This window comes from Oryzias latipes, chromosome 4 (assembly GCF_053564925.1).
Source record: "Oryzias latipes strain Hd-rR chromosome 4, Olatipes_Hd-rR_3.1".
In the NCBI taxonomy this organism is placed as follows: domain Eukaryota; kingdom Metazoa; phylum Chordata; class Actinopteri; order Beloniformes; family Adrianichthyidae; genus Oryzias; species Oryzias latipes.
The window spans coordinates 22,641,979-22,659,631 of record NC_136240.1 but is presented as its reverse complement, the minus strand read 5'-3'; the positions used below and the strand labels follow the sequence as shown (position 1 = coordinate 22,659,631).

Here is a 17,653-nt window from a genome sequence, read left to right as displayed (position 1 = left end):
CCAACTTCTTTTCTGCATCACAAATAAGCTCTTTTTCAAACCTTTTTTTTTGCCTGCTCCTGATTCACAATGATTTTAATAAATGCATTCTCAGAAACACAATTTTGAGCTTAACATTCTTTAATTTATGTTCTCCTTTATCAGAAAAAATGAAACTTTGCACTCTGCTCACACTTCCCAGAGTCAGAAGCTCTATGTCATGTCTTTGTCATGTCTTCGTCTTCCTCCTGTGCATTTTTATTGCTGTCTCTTTGTTTGTGCGGGGAGCTGGTTGGAGAGCTGGGTGTTCCTGGTTTGATCTGCCTCAACAAGCCACACCTCCTACACACCTGCAGCCATTGTTCCTATCACCAGGGCCGGCCCTGGTCTTCTGGGGGCCCTAAGCGAAATTTAATTTGTGGGCCCTCTAACTGGTCAGCAGCACCAAAAAAACGCTACTTTTGTTGTAATATAAATGAGATAACTCTATTAATACATTTGTGAATTATTTTTGCTGAAGAATTGAATACAGTATATTGCCTGCATGTTGGATGCACATTTAGTGGTGCCAAACAAATTTTAAATGCAAAGACAAAAAAGAATGACAATTGTATATATAAATAGATATATATTTTTAATGTAACATTAGGCACTCAACAAATGACATTCACAAAACTCCAAGTTATTAAAAACAGCAACTTAATAGAAAATCAAATAACGATAAAACAATCCAAAATAAAGAACAACAGCTCAATGAGAGGGGTTTGGGAAAGTCAGAGTCTTTATCGGTCTGAAAAGGATCTCTTTGCAACAAATCCATTCTTACTGGATCAGAGAGTGTGGTTGGACATTCAGCTGGATGAATTGGATTTGAGGTACCGGTAGGTGGAATTTTGGATCCAGTCTGCTCCTCTTCCATACACGGCTCTCTTGGAGCCTCTGGAACATGAGATACAGAACTTCAACAAAAGCAAACAGTGAAAAGTCAAACAGTCAAATGTTTTCCCTTTCAACAGTAGATGTGGTGACAGGAGTTTCTTCTGCAGCTAAAAAACAAGAATTATTATTATAGAATAATCAATGATAAAGCAAATAAGATGTCTATAGCAGAAAACTAATAGTTAAGTGGCTCATTTAAAATCTGTGTGCAGGTTTTTCACAATTTCATGATCTTTTTATATATGTATAAGAGATTGATTGGTTGATTGTGTATTTGCATGAGATCATATTTATCAATTTAATTATGAACAGTTTGGGGCTCCATACTTTTCAGCTGCTGTTTATGAAAAAAGGGTTATGCAGACACTGTTTTTTAATGACTTTACATGCTTTTAAAATTACCTGAGATGACATCTTCAGTGATGTCAGGATCATCTTGGGATGTGGACGCTGCACAACCTCCAATATTTTGATACTTTTTGAGAGCAGAAAAAGAAACTGAATCAGAATTATTTTCGAGTTTTCCATTGGAAATTACGACAAACAGGGTCGTTATGTGCAAACTTCCCCCACGGATCGATTAGTATCTTACGTAAAAATTGCGCAGCTGCCCAGAAATACTGGATAATGTACAAAATACGGCCCCAACATCTTCCAAACTTACCTTTTGATTGATGTTGAAGTTCTTCATCTTTTTCTGTGGCATTAAGTTCTCTTGTTGTCGCGTTGATCAGAGTGACAAAATGTGCTCGTTTTTTCTCTTTTCCCCAACTTTATTGAAACAAACTCCTCTCGCAAATGGACACTGTGCCAGGCTCAGATGCAAATATGTTGACCAATAGTTGCTAAGAGTGGTGTAACGTCATTATTTGGGTTGCCAGATTGGTCCAGGTGTGCTGACGGGGGGGATCAATGAAGTGCAGGCAACTTTCTTATGCACAACATTCAGAGCGCACGTTGGTACGGAAGTTCTATGAAATGGGTTGCCAGATTTGGGTCTTTTTTATTTAATTTTTGTCGCCACTTCGGGGCCCTGGTCGTGACGGGGGCCCTACGCGGCTGCGTAATTCGCGTATAGGGAGGGCCGGCCATGCCTATCACCACTATCAGTATAAAAGCCTGCTCAATCACCCACCCACTCACTCACTGACTGTCTGATAGTCAATTATCCATGGAGCTCATTTTGGACTTATTAAGAAACCTGCCAACCCCATCTTTCTACCTTTGCCCAGCTCTGCTCTGGATTTTAGACTCACTACATTAAATCCTGAAAACCACATTTTGCTGTCTGCTCTTTTGATCCATCTGACCAAATTGAATTAATTTGAACGAAAGGAAAATAATTGTCTGAAAACTATGTGTTATTTTTTAAGGTGACCTAACAAAAAAATGATTTATCTTAACTGAAGCAAATAATTAAGTTAGATCAAAGTAAAAAAGTTTATCTTTCCAACATCCATATGTGGTCTTATCACCCTCTCATGGTGGAAAAAGTATTATCTGAGCTTTTTCATCCACTAAATCATCTTCAAATGGACACGCCATGCTGTTTCACCTCTCTGTAAACAAACTAATCTTCAACTAAACCTGCTCCGGACCAGGTTATGTTCAGAGCATGAGTTGCCATGGTAACTTGACCTACCCTGAAACAAACCTCCATTTCTGGAACCGAAAGCTGAGGTTATCAACTTCCTTAGCCTCAAACTTAGCGTGGGAGCTAGCATAACCTGCTTTCTGGAATACCCCCCTGGTTCATTACAACATCAACATTATGGGCCTTTTCTGTAGAACAGGAGCTGAGATTTAAAACTACAATGAGGATTTTTAAGAAAAAGCTAAAGACATTAACTTTTTAACACACCATTCAGTTAAATTGCTGTTCTAATGTAATATCATGTGCTCTTTTTTGAAAAGTATGATGCTTTTATTCGGTTGTTGGTATTTATTTGTTTTATAGTCTTAAATAAATGCTTATTTCCTCCAGTTTAAATGTTACTATAATGTTGTAGTTATGACAGTATTGTGCTCTATATTAATGACAGTTGTAATTATAATCATTTTATTTGTTCATTTACTTTTACCTATTTTAAACTCTGTTCTTTCCTACCATCTGACAGACATTCCTTTGTTTGTGCTTTCCTTCAACGTGTGTAAACATTAAAACACAATTGAAAGTGTTGTCCAACAAACATCTTGTTCTATAACTGACAGATATTGTTTTCTTAACCCTATCTTGGAAGATGATGTGACCAAGATAATGTTACCTCAGTGTTTTGATTTTTTCCTTATGATATTTTCATAGTTTCAGACTTGTAAATGGTTTGCTGCACTGGAAATCATTGCAAATATCACTTTGGGATCCATTTATTAAGAGAAAGAGCTGGAAGACAGCTCACAGGGATCGAATTGGTGGGAGCAATCACTCTCCTATCAGAGAGTGATCTAGCTACTGTGACCACATCATATAGGGGAACCCAGGAGGCTTCCTTTATAATTACATTCTGATTGGAAAAATAAGAGCCGTTGAACAAGCTCTGTCAATCAAGCATGCAGAGAGTTTCACAACAATACAAAAAAATACTCCACATAAGCCCGGCACTTTCATTAACATGACTTCCTGGTTCACTGAGCCCACCGTTCTGCACACACAGAGAGCTGAGCCATGTTTTCATGTGGGGTAGCTGCATGTATAGGTGTTAGCATGTGCAGTTTGTGTGCGTTTCCAGTACAGACTAAACCAAATCCGACAGAATGTGTTTGTTTATCTGAGCTGCCTCCCACTGTGGTTTGCTCACACACTAATCCTTGTTTAAGAACTTATTCTGGTCTGTTGTTTAGGGTAAAAATACAGCTTGATGGCAAAGCTTTCCATTGTAGGAAGGCTTCCTGCTCCCCTGCTGGCATGTCATTGATGCATGTCATTAGGTGCTATGTGTGACATTGTTTACCACATGTAGTTTCTTTTTTATTTTTTTTTATCTATAAACAATCCAATGCATGTGGGGGCAACCTGGAAGATGACTTTCTTGGAAAATAATATGAGAAATAAGGAGCTTGTTGTGTACTGCCATTTATCCATTTCAACATTGATGTGCAAATGTTCTAAACGATACAGAACCACAGTTTCCTATAATTGCAGGGTCATAGCTGATGATTCACTGAATGCTATATTTAACTAAAGTAGATATGTGTTAATCATAGGAAATGACTAACATCCTTACATACCCCTGCTCAATTTTTTTGTTCTTGTTTCATTAAATAACTCACAAATTTAAATTTCAATCTGGCCTCAAACATCATATTCTGCACATCAACATCCATGTTTACTGCTTCCTCTGTTGGCTGTGTTTGACTATGAATAGGAGCAGAGGGATGCTGCAGCCTTTGAAAAAAGAGGGTCCCCAGAACAGGAAAAAAGCTGCTTTGTTGTGGCTGAACATTGAACATTTGGTGAATCCCCTCCATGTTTGTGTTGGTTTGTGTTGAGCCGCTGCACCTCAGCAAAAATTAAATAAAGAAAGAAACGTAACGAGTAAACAACCCATGCAGCTCTGATGAAACTGGGCTGCAACGACAGGATTTAGACTGAATGAAGCCCAGAGACGTGGAAGGCACTTTTCACCCCTCAAATTTTCATCTACTGAGACAGGTGCTGCCACTGCAACTCTTTCTTCTGCACTGAGTATAAAAAAAGAAGTAGAAGAAGAAAAGTGCCATAGAAAAAGAAAGGGCAAAACCCCTGGACTTTTTTTTCTGAGCCATCCCATAATTACTGTGTGAGTACAGGAACCATTGAATATATATTTTTTTCATCATGGAATATGCAATGAATACACCCTCATTGGTGAGCAAGCATGTGAGGCGAGATTTTCTCGTTTGTTTTATGTACCATTTCACATCTGCCTAACAAAGCAAATGTTCCATCATTGAGGTGGTTATGATACTCAAGGGGCCATAAATCACTGAGTTTTGAATAAAAGCGGTCATAAAGACATGCTGACACACGGACGGCTGCAGCTTTCAAATGGGAGAACAAAACCTCAGAGTATCTGTGCGATGCAATACAAAGAAACAAGCCCTTTTTTTTACATTTATATCAGAGCTGGAAACTTAGGCATAATGAAATGTAGCTGAGGGGGACAATTTTACAATTATCAATCAGTGAAGAATTTTAATTTTTAGGTCTTAATCTCAAATAAAACTTTTGGACAAACCATTTTGTTGTTTACTGGGTCACTTGAATTACCCAGTAAAGGGTAATTTTGGGGGGTATCACCCTGGTTTCACCTTTTTTTGTGCAGAAACCTTTGTACCATTGGTTAAACATTAAAACTGGTGCTGATGCAGAAAGCACTATTGTGGTATTGTGTGCAGAATCCAAACACAGCTGAACAAGCTGACCCAAACTGAATTCAATGAACCTAATTTTCCCTGAAACTACTTTATTATGGCAGTAAGTGTTTTTTATCCAGCCATATTTTTCACCTGTTTTGGTGGTTTAAGCTCAGCACATGTGATGTCAGCTCAGGTGTGCTTTGAGGACTTACACTAGGAGTCCTGGTTGAGATTTTTGTAAAATGTTTGTACAGGACAGACCAATTTTCTTTTCTTTTGGAAATCTGCTTTTTTTAAAATAATTAATAACTATATTTTTTGGTCTAGCATAAATAAAGGTAGAATATTATCAGGTAAATTGGAAGAAAGTATGTTTTGAAAGAAAAAAAAAGTGTATTATATTAGGAGAAATCAGCATCTATGACTACCAACTGACAACATTCCTGAGAATGAAATAGAATATTAAGCAACTTTCTTTGGACTTAATTATATACATCATTTAATTAAGACAGTAAAAATGTCAGCTTTTGAATATGTCATCCCTAACCTCTGCTGTATTTGAGGTACTCCTGTTAAAATGTACAGCTTTAAATGCTGAACATTAAAATGTTTTTTAATTCTTAAGATGCCAATAACGCTTCGTACAGAATGTATCATGGTGTTTTATTTCATAGTTTGATTACACAGTATACAATGTTTTAGGGACCTTGGTGACATAATAAAAACACAAACAAAGGCAAGCCAGTCCATAAAAGACTCTTAAAAAGAGTAAATTAAATAGAAATGTGAAAACTATTAAGGAAAACTTCATAAATAAGTTAGTCGAAAGACTGCAGTGATGAACAGTAATGAACATTTAATGCTGCTGTGTGTTTAATGTTCTGATGGCTGTGGGAAGAAATCAGTGATTGAACATCGATGTTTATCATGTTGGAGCTCTTAGAAGCCTGTAAGAGAGCAGCAGTTCAAAATGCTTATGGGAGGGAGGGTTTTTTGCCGTGTTTCTACAGTTTATTAAAAAAAAACATACTAATTCAGATGTATGAGAACAATTATAACCCTTTCTTTATTTTGGACTGGATTAAGAGTATAAATATGGAGCAGATTATTCTAATTCATTCATTGGATAGACTTTCACAATAAAATTGGGTTTGAGTTTTCAGGGAGGAAGAAAAATGAAAGAATATCTGACTCAGTCATTTTTCACAATAATACAGGTTTTAAAGTGAAAATTTATGACACAGCTGCCAGTCCTCTCAAGATGTTCATGCAATTTTAGTATTTACACTCCTCAATAATCTGTAAAAAAAAACAAAGAGGATCAACTAACAGCCTCTCATAATCTGCAGGCCACAGATATCAATCTTAAAGTACATGTTTATTGAATGAAAACTTTAAAAAATATATATTCTACAGGTGTGTGTTTACAAGGCTTCCAGATTGAAAGCCTCTGCTCTTCTAAAAACAACACAGGAAAGGGGAAGACTATTGATTGTCCCCCAAAGAATTGTCATATGTCAAGTTATTTGTGGTTCAGCTATTGCAAAGTTAAACGAAATTGTGGAAATATAATTTTAATCTAGCAGAACTCAAACATCTACACTAGTAATACTTGTAAATACAGAATTCCATAATTTCCAGTTCAAGCTAACTCATTTTGTATGGTCTAAAGTGAAATGTTTCTGATTGTTATGCAGCAAATCAATGCTATTTATTTGAACAGGGACAGTAAACGTTCATGAACATTTCTGTAAATGTGTCATTGTTAAAATCGACAAGAAGAATGGTAATAATACAAAATTCAGTAAGAGTTTGGAGAACAGAAAACTTAACATCTTGCTAAATTTGAATTGAGAACCATTGAACAAATGTGAAGCCGTACCATTTTGTTTCTTGACGAGATTAGCAGAGATACAAAGAGACAACATTTATTTTAAACATCAAGAAAGCTGCTGTTTTGCAGCTGAAAACTACATTTTTAAAGCTCTATAAAAATGAGAAACAATGAAGGCAATTTTTGAAAAAAGAGAAGCAATGGACCATAGAGAAAACATGTTCATCTCCTTAGCTATTTTAAGGTAACATTTCACTGGCAGTGTACGAGGCTCTGCCTTGAGGCAGAACTAAACACACAAGGAGTGAGACCAGCAGAAAAAAATAACGACTACATCTTTGCACATTTTTGAAAATTTTTTCAGCTAAAAATGAAAGCAATACATTAACTTTACTATTATAAATTCACACTAAATATTGTTATAGAGTTTCTGGTTCCAAGAATTTTCAACCCAACATGTCATCTAGCAGGAAATGACTAATATGATTAGTTAAATAAAACGCTGACATTTTTAGCTTCCATTGGAAGAGAAAAAAATATGACCGAAAAAACATCAATTTCAAAATTAGAGCTTTGCAGTGTCTGATGGAATATTGGTTTGTTCCAGAAGGAAATTTCCTCTGCTCCTGCAGTCAAAATGGGGTTGTGTGATCATCTGTGGCTTTCTAAATAATAGCTCAGCTTAGTCTCTTATCATGTGTTTTAATTTTAGGAAAACCAATTTCTTTTTCCGATATAAAAGAAAAACTTATCAGAGGAAAGTTGTTGGATCAGAGCATGGCGGAAAATTTGTAAGGATGAGTCGGAGAGGCTTCTAGTGAAAAAGAAGACAAAGCCTGGAGTTAAGACAGTGAAACATAGACCGGTCCTATCAAAAGGTTTTCTTTTAAGTAACAAAAGTTAAATGTCATTGTTTCGTTCATGCAACTTAGAGTTTTTCATTTGCATCAACACTGGAGATAGCATTGATAGTTCATAAAAATACCTCCAATTTATGTTTACAATTGCAGAAAACCTTCCTATAATTGTGCTGCTCTATTATTCATGTACCTGCTAATGGAATTTGTTTTCCTAATTCAGAGTCAAGCTTTGGTTTCCCTGAGACATCTATCAGACCTATGCTTGTGATGAATGAGACAAATGCTTCCACTTACGTTTTAATATACAAAGACACCTACAAAAAATATTTACACATCACGTTCTTACATAAACAGTTGGCTAATTGCACTTTTGCACACCTCATAAAAAAAACTCTTGGTATCCATTAACATGAGGCAATTAGTCATAATTTGCACCATTAAGAACGAAACAATGGTTTAACAGTTTCTGAATACTCAATCAGGGCATAATTATCTCTTGATCTGCATTTTTTCTGGCTGGAGAGATGTAAAAAGATGCAAAGAAAGGAGGGAAGTCTTTGTTCCTTGAAGGAAAAAAAAAAGGTCTTTGGCTCTCGTTGTCCATGGTTTTATCAAACCTTGAAATTTGCCTGATTAATTGATGTTGGGCTCACTTGTTTTTCCTTTGTGCTCTCTTTAGTCTTACAAAAGCAAAATGCACATCAAAGCCAGTGTTATGTTGCAGCCCAAGTCAGCCTGCAGAACAGCATTGTTCTTTGTTGTTGGGGGTAAAAATAGAAGATCATTAGCTGCTGAGAAGACATGAGAGGGGGCGCGCTGTAAATGAATGGGGTACTAAATTATAAGGCATGTGAATATCCTGCAATGATTCATATTCAATGTCATATTTTATTTTTTTGTTGATGGAAAGACAATCATTTATAAATGACATGTTTGGGGGTTAGAAATCCCATGATGTAATGTAATTTTTACGGCGCACCTTGAAATATATTTAATAATAATAATAATAATATCAGAACTGTACAAAAGCTCTTCTTAGCAAATGGAGGTTTTGTTCAAAACAAATTGTATAAGATGTTTTAGAATATTACCATTACCATTTTAAATATTACTATTAGGTAATTTTGCTGCACTACATGAATTTAAAGTACATCTTATTATACTATTACGACATTACTTATTAGAAATACCACAATTCTCGATTGAAAACAGAATCATATTTAACCAAATTGTGAGGAAAGAAAATAGTTGCATCGCCGCTGCATGCTTAAAATAAAAGTGTCAAACAATTGTTGTGCTAATTTTAATAAATATGCATCATTTATTGTTTTATTTACATACTCTAGGCTTAGTATAAGTCAACTGAAAGTTTTTTTTTTTCATTTTTACTTACACATTTTTAGCGCACATTTATTTAAATGCGTATTGTGTAAATGCTTTTTACTCATGTGCGACTGCCTGTTAGCGAATGTTTAGCTTTTTTGTTGCTGTCTTTTTGTAAAACACAACTCGTGTATCAAACCAAAACAATAAATTGAGGTTTGAACCAAATTGTCAAGAAAGTGAATTGTTGCATCCCTAATACCTATAATCTATTGTAAGCAAATCTCTGTATTTGGCCACTTTTATTGGTATTGTTTTTTGCCAAAGTATCTAAAAGGAAGCATTATAAATTTGGTGATCTTAAAAAATAAAGTTTCAAATTTAAATGTAAAAGTCGAAATGGTAAAATTTTAGGTTATTCATATGTTTGGTACAAAATTACTTACATTTATTATAATTGTAATTTTGAAAACATTGCAGTAGATTGAAAGTTTACCTAAATCTACATTCCAGGAGAATCTAAAATTGGACAGAAATGCAAGTCTCACACACTTAGAAGTCCAGTGATTATCTCCTTAAACCTCCTCAGGCAATCTGTGTTATTTAACGTGCAGGGAGCACTTAAAATTGACATTTTCCTGTTGGCAGTAGAAAGAAACCTGGTAATATGCAGCTGCAGATGAGTTACCTATGCATCTGAAAGCAAGGGTAAATGAGTTCTCTGTGCTTTTTAAAGACATGTATGACTGATTGAAAATGAAAATACAGGGGTACTGGACTAGGAAACAAAATGCTCAACAATTCAAATGTGTTATACTATTTGTGGTCCAATGTCAAAATAAAAACTTTTTGAGTAACTCTGTGTCGTTGAACTCATTGCACCAAAATTTGCATTAAAATTCTCAAATTTTAGAGTAGAGAAACAGTGAGGGTCAGTGTCAGAGGTTTGGAAACACTGGGTTTATGGGTGTCTTCATTTACGGAGAGATTCCATTCCATTGTTTTATTTTTTATCTGGTAACTGAGAGAGCAATAAAAGCAATAAGGATATTCTAAATTGTTTGGTTCTATTTAACTTGTTCTACATTTTCTGAAACACTTAAGGACATAAATAGCTATTTTTGAGGTTACATTTTTTTTCAAAAATCACTTTATTTATTTAATTTAATAATTGTGTGTTTTAACAAAATATAAAAATAAAATTAGAGTGTTGTTATTGGATCATTTATTTTTATGGTGTTGTACTTTGGAGTCTTGCTACTTTTTTATTTTTTTTTATCCCAGACCATGTGTTGCCTTTGAGTGAGGCATACACCTTAACCTCCACCTTACACAACCTCCACATTTAAGGCAGACTTTGATATCTGTTTCACTCTATAGGAAGACAGTAAAGCCAAGGATTATCACACATGCCAGCACAGGAACAGAGCGAAGCACACTAAAAGACGTTCGCTGTGTTCTCACAACTGCCTGCCCACCTACACTACTCCATCACTCACGGTGCCTCACACACATCCACCCGTGCTCTCCAACCCAGATGGCCCGTCCAAGCTGCAGAGCTGTGCAACACCGAGGCCACAGAGCATCAGTCCCAGCGATTCTGACTCGCCAGCTGAGCTTTCAACACGAAGCAACAACGGCCCACAGCTACTGGTGCTTTGTGCCAGAGAGAGAGAGAGACAGGCAGCCAGAGAGACGGGCAGAGAGGAAAGAAAGGAAGCAGGGAGAAAGCAGTGACAGACACAGAGCTCCCCACAGTGGAGTCCTATTGTACTTTCTATTGTGCACCACAGAAAACAATAAAAACGTGATTTAAAAGCTTAGGCAGAAAACTTTATTTATGCTCCACACAACTTTCACTTTTGCTCCTCACAGCTGCTACTGTTTTATTAGAGCCCAGGTAATGTTCCACATGTGGATTATTTATTGCATGACAAGAGAATTGCACCAGAGTCATAAATAAGGCTGGGCAGCAAAGAAGGCTGCGTAGATGCACTATCAGAGGCCCCTGCATTAAGCGTTTATGCCAATAAAAGATTAAAACCCACCATTTTTGCAGTGTTGCACTCAGTTTGGGCTGGTGTCTTCGGAACAAACTTGATGCAGTGGGGTGGCAGCGGCATATTTGCAATTCAGCTGGCAATAAGCTGTACCCTGTGAGCACTCTGACAAACATAATGTAATTAGAGAATAGGGTTGACACAGCCAAACGGCTGAGGACAGATAATCAACTCTCCAAGTCACTTTTCATCCATAATCAGAGGCACAACAAGAGACAGATACAGCCAGAGGAAATTAAAAGATTGAAAATTATAATCCCCAAACTATTCCAGTTCTAAGAGAAGGTAACTGCAATTAAATGGGTCATTTATTTGGATTCTCTTTTACTTTCCCCCGACTCTGCCCCAATTTCACCTTCTGCCTCATCTTTGTGCAAACGTACGTAAAATAATGAGGCGCATTATGAGTAAAAGTTCCCACCTGAGCAAGTTCACCCACCTGCCATGATTAAGCATCTCCAACCCCAACAAACCAAAGAAGCCTTTGTATTTCTGTTGGGTCTTTCATCTGGGATTTGCTTCAGTTCAAGAGTATTAGCAAGGTTGATGAGACCTGGATTATAGTCATTCTCTTCATCCTTGGGAATGATGAGGCTGAGTGGAAAGTTTCACGTGGATTGGTCATCCTCCACCAATCAACGCCTCTATTACAAATGTTATTTTTGATATTTACAATAAAAAGGGAGCAATGATGACCTGTGTCTGACTGTACAAAAAGTTACCCAAGTACATTAGGAATGACTTTCAAAACAGCAAAAAAAAGAAAAAAGCATTATTCTATCATTATTTCATTTCTGCAACTTTCATTGTCTCATGTTTGCAAATACATGAAGCTAGGCCTGCACAATATACCGCAAATTTATCGTTATCGCGACATTAAGCTGTGCAATATGCATACCGCAAAAGACGGGGAAAATCGCAATAAATGGTTACCTTAAATGTGCTAAAACAATCTCATGGCAGCTTGAAATATTGAACAAATGAAATAAATCCCTTTATGCATTTAACCAATCAGAAGGACCAGTTTACAATTTTGATCAATCAGATGAGCCCTTTTATGTTTGATGTTTGCCTCCTATGTCGCCAAGGGTCATTTGGAGTATAATTTTTAAACTGTTGCAGTGAAATGGAAATGATGTTTTTGGTTGTTTTACTATTTGTTTTTATACCGCGAATTATATCGTTATCGCAATATTAATCACCAATATCGCGCGTTTTCCTCATATCGTGCAGGCCTACATGAAGCCATCTTAATTTGATTCCAATAATCCATTGGAAAAACTCTTTTGCTGAACTGATTTGAATGCAGCTGTCATGACATTGGCATTAAATGGAGAATAGAGAAGTAGCTGCCAACTATTCACAAGTTGCAATTAAAATATTCAAATAGAGTACTGGCTTAGTGAAGAGGCAAATACTAGAAAGCTGTGTTGCAAGTAAAAGTGTGTTATTATAACCATACATTATTGGACCATTAAGGATGCAATTTTGTGTCGCTTTTCACCTAATTTTTTATTTGCATTTGCACAAATATAAATTATAGTTATACACAACAAAGAAATATGGAGAGAGAAGAATTGATTTAAAAGATTGAAATTGAAATTGTATAATGGAAATATGCATCTGCTCCTTTCAAATTAAAAATTGCACTATGCCTGTATAAGTAATAGAAGTTAGTCAAAGCCTATTTTTAATTAAGGTACCCATTAGAGAGAGTATGGTTTTTCAATAGATTTACTGCCAATTTGCATTAATAGTTTATGCAAAATAAAATGTGTCTAATTAGTGCAATCTCTTAAGGAAATGTGGCTGGAGCAAACCTTGATGTATATCACCTTGCGAGATTTTTGTCTTTGTTCCCCCAAGGTTAACTGCTACGTTGTGCTTGAGGATCAAATGCTTCAAGAGTAAAGAAATAAAAATTAAAAAGAATAAAAAGACAGAAAATGCCATTAAGGATTCACCAAAAACAAAGGCTGTTTTGACTCACTTTTTTTTCAATGAAAAAAGGCAATCTATTAACTTGAATTTTCAAGCACAGAGGTTTTTTTTTTGCATGGTTACAGTAGTCATGACTACATTTAATGTAAGTGCTCTGAACTGCTAAAGCACTCGGTTTAGGTGATGTTTTTGTGTTGATGAACATATGAATGTAATTCTTATCAAGGGGGCACTATTTGATCAATCCATATATTTGACCTAAAATGACATTTTCCAACATTTTCATTTATTACTAAAAACATTTAGAGTTTTTTTGCTGCTTGAGATTTAAAAATTAATGTTAAGTTAAATTTCTACCATCATTGTGGGTTAAAAACCAGTGGGTGCTCAGTGACAGAGGTGTGCTAAAATGTTTAATTACCAGCTGGATATTTAGAGCTTATTTTCTGTTTATACCTTATTTCTGAGGTGAGTAAAAAATATATGCTATGTTACGTGTAGAACCATTATTGTCCTAAAATAATTAGCAGCTTTATATACCTAAGTCTACATGAGTTTTAAAATAGCAACCATGTGGCATCACAGAGGCAATCAGGAATTGAATTCTAAAAACCGCCTGTAATAGCTGATTATGGTTTGTAGTAAATAGTTAAAATGAGATGAGCAACGTTTATTTATTTATTTATTTTATTATTATTATTTTTTTGTTTTTATTTTTTTAATGTTGGGTAACTGTAGGAAGTCTTGCATGAATTATTCCCAGATCCTAGAGAGAAAAGAGAAAAAGAAGAGTCTAATCACAACGGAAAAATCTAAGGGTGTTTTTGCTCAGACATTTTCAGCATGGTGAAAAAAAGCTAAACTGAGCTACAAACTACAAAGTAGCTTGCATCAGAGCAGGCATGCTACATCAGTTCCAGCTGCTGCAAAGGAACAAAGCTTCCATTTGAGCCCAGTTACATCCACACCAAATATGTAATCATCATCAGATTGAGTAAAAGGATTTTGAAGCGGACATGTGGGCAGCATAATCCAGTATATATGTTATTTTATGACAACTGTCATCCACTAATGCATTCTTGGATTAACACTTGGATTTCTCCCTGACTTGTATCCACTTGTTTATTAACTTTACATCTGCACTTGTGTAAGCAAAACACAAGCAAACTAAAGCATTAGATAGAAATCTTTGGTCAAAGACTAAAGAAAAAGCCAGTAACACCAAAACAAAGTGGAAACAACAACAGCCTTCGTCACATGCACTTGTACATGAAGTTGACCTGTACGGGATGGATGCTGCAGGTTTTTGGATTGTCCGGGCCGGTGGAGAGTTGTGGAGGAGCAGCCGCATCTTACGGGGGAAGTTGTGTCTTGGAGTTCCCTTAAAGTCCCCCAGTTTTCATATGAAGTCATTTCATTTTTGCATTTTTGAGTATTTCTCCTTTTGAATTGCTGTCTGTCAAACTGTTGCAAAGAAACTCTGTTTGAATGAATGAGTCATTGTGATGTCACAACGGCCAAGAGCACACGCGCAAGCTTTGTTGCACCTAGGTGCATGAAATGTGTTCTCGCACCTAGGTGGCTCCCCATCCTGCAGCGGGTCTTTGTCAGCTTGCCTCCCGGGAGCTACATGGGCCCTGTGACAAATGGAAGTTCAGGAGGAGAACCGTTTTGGATGTCCATTCTACCTGGTGTCACTGAAAACGTCACCTGCCTGAAGTTGAGTCCCTGATTGGCTGACACAATGCATAGACATCGCATGAGTTCCAATTCTTTAACTCTGGCCCACTGTGGCATGCCACCCAAATCACGCTGTAGGACCTCAAATTGCGTCATTGACTTAACATCGAAACTGGCCGCCTCGCATTTTGTGTTAACCGTAATCCTAAACTTAACCCTTCCTCTGGTTCCATGAAGCCAAGAAAAGTTCAGCACCGGCCGCACGTATTTAGAAAATTATGTGCAATAGTCACTCCTTTGTGGCATTTCATTTTATTTGCTGTGCAACTTAGTTCAACAATCTGAATGTGCTAGCATCAAATCAGTTATGGACCACAGCCAGTGCTGCTTGATGGTGCAATGTAGCCTAAATTATAATGTAATTCAAAGCATTTTTCATGGGCTTATCAAAGTTCTGGTACACACATTTGTTTTGTCATTCTACACATTGTTCAAAAAGTCTCGATTTGGAAATAATGTTTCTTTATCACTAAAGATCTTTAACCTATTAACTACAGCATGTCCATAGAGAAAAATGTGTTTTATAAATTTTGCTTTTCGGGCCAAAGGCCTAACAATCTTACTATTTCATGTGATCCACCTATTTTGTAAAAGGAAAAATTAATGAAACCATCTCACAATTCCGCTCTGCCTCTTATGTGACTGATGTGTCTGTTTAGAGTGGAGCTGGGGATACAGAACTGGGTCAGCACTTTTCGGCAGCTCTATCTTCTCGCTCTTGTTGTTGACCTGTAACTCTGATCCACACATAATAGAGCACATTGCTGTCGGGAGAATTCTGGTTGTTTATTTGAAAAATATTTCATGCTATCAGGGCAGTTCAGACATGTGACACTATCAGTGTCTACTACTATGATTTATCAAAGTTGAACGCCTATCTTGTTCAGTTGTACAAATGCCTTCTGTATTCATCACGTATCGTTCCTTAATATAAAAAAGAAAAAGTGGCGCACTGGACAAATAAAACTATAAGCTATGTAGAAGGTCAAAAAAATGGACAAGGTTAAAGTTAAATGTAAGGACAGCAAAAACTTGCAGTGGAGTAGATGATGATTACAGCTTATATCTAATGGCCTTTTGTGAGGAACTCAACACTCAACACCATCTGTGGTTAGGCTGAGACAAATGCAAATCCCATTCACTGCAGTGTTTTATGAAACCTGTTCTTGTTTTCCATCACGGCTGCAGAAAGCGTTCTGTCCAGGACCTGCAAATCAAGTCAGAAACGAGAAATGGGAGGACAGGTAAGCCCGCTCTGCTGTCAGGGTTGTCCCTCTTCCCCTTCCTTCCCCCTCCTCCGTTTTCCTGCTGATCACTGCTTGGCTATTTGTTGGCCATCTGTCATTTTCATAGTCCCATTTATTTTCACGTCACTCTCCTTCTATGTTAGAGGAGGGCATTGAACTCCACCTTTGTCTCACACTCGAGCATCTTTCTATTGATTGTTTTCTCTATGGTTTAATGGTTCTATTTTGCTTTCAAATGTTCCTATGCATTGAAAGGAAAATTGGCGAATTTATTGGTTACATATGTAATTGTCCTATTCTCAAGTTTCTTATTTTTCCACTGAAAACTAAAAAATAACAATAAAAGCAAAATTCAGACTCAAACATATTGTTTTTCTTAAAACGGTAATATAATCTAGGACAGGAGTCTGCAACCTTTACCACTAAAAGAGCCATTTGGGCCAGTTTCTCACAGACAAAACCCAGCGAGAGTCACTAAGTGCCACTTTACCGTTTGGAAAAAAACACTTAGAAAAATAGAATAATAATAGCCAAGTCAAACATGCAAATTTATATCATTACCATACGCATAACTGTATAATGTAAAAATTAGAATATTGAGGTGTAATCCAATTTCTTTAAAAAATCTGCAGGTTACATGTAATTGCAATTAACTTTGCCTCTGAAAAGAATAAAAAAATAAATGCTTTAAGCTTTTTCTAATAACCAACCACCCTGACAGCAGACTAAACTTTTTACCATCATTTTGCTCAGTTATATGACAGATTAACAATCTAAACATAAATGATAAACGTATTTAAATGAAACAAATGACCCAAAACTACAACCCCATTATTTATCATTTGTATTTTTTTATAAAGCCAAAGAGCCAAAATGGAGGGATAAGGAAGCCGCACGAGGCTCCAGAGCCTCAAGTGGCCCCAAATAAGAAATAATACAATAATAATAATACAAGAAATAATACATAACATATTAAAACATATGTTATATGTATTATTTCTTATTTAAATCTAAAATAAATTGCACATTTTTACTAACATTATTTGTTCTGGTGTGAGTCAGATGTCAATTTCAATCCAATAATCAGGAAAAAAGTTCTAGAAATTTCTGATTTTTTTTGTATTGTTTTCTTTGCACCAGTGAAGAAAAGGTATAATACCCACAATTCAGATGCAAAAACACTGGAATCATGCATTTCCATGTTTACCTTCATTTTCTTATTTGTGTTTTCCCTCTCAGTTTCAAACCTCTGTTTTTCCTTGTACCTATACATTGACCATGAAGGTGAACGCAGGCGTAAACTCTCATTTGTTTTTGTGTGGGCTGTGATGAACCGGTGACCTGTTTCGGATGTACCATGCCTCCTAACCAATAAGTTGCAATACGCTCCAGCCC

At 36.3% G+C, this 17,653-nt stretch overlaps 1 long non-coding RNA gene across 1 annotated transcript; it reads right to left on the bottom strand.

Annotated features, from left to right (window-relative positions):
• Nucleotides 1-780: 780 nt before the first annotated feature.
• Nucleotides 781-1,708, bottom strand: LOC110015028 (uncharacterized). Its single transcript, XR_002290083.3, has 3 exons — nt 1,583-1,708; nt 1,321-1,393; nt 781-918 (listed from the first exon to the last, which is right to left on the bottom strand). It is a non-coding gene; the product is annotated as an uncharacterized LOC110015028 (long non-coding RNA).
• Nucleotides 1,709-17,653: the final 15,945 nt, after the last annotated feature.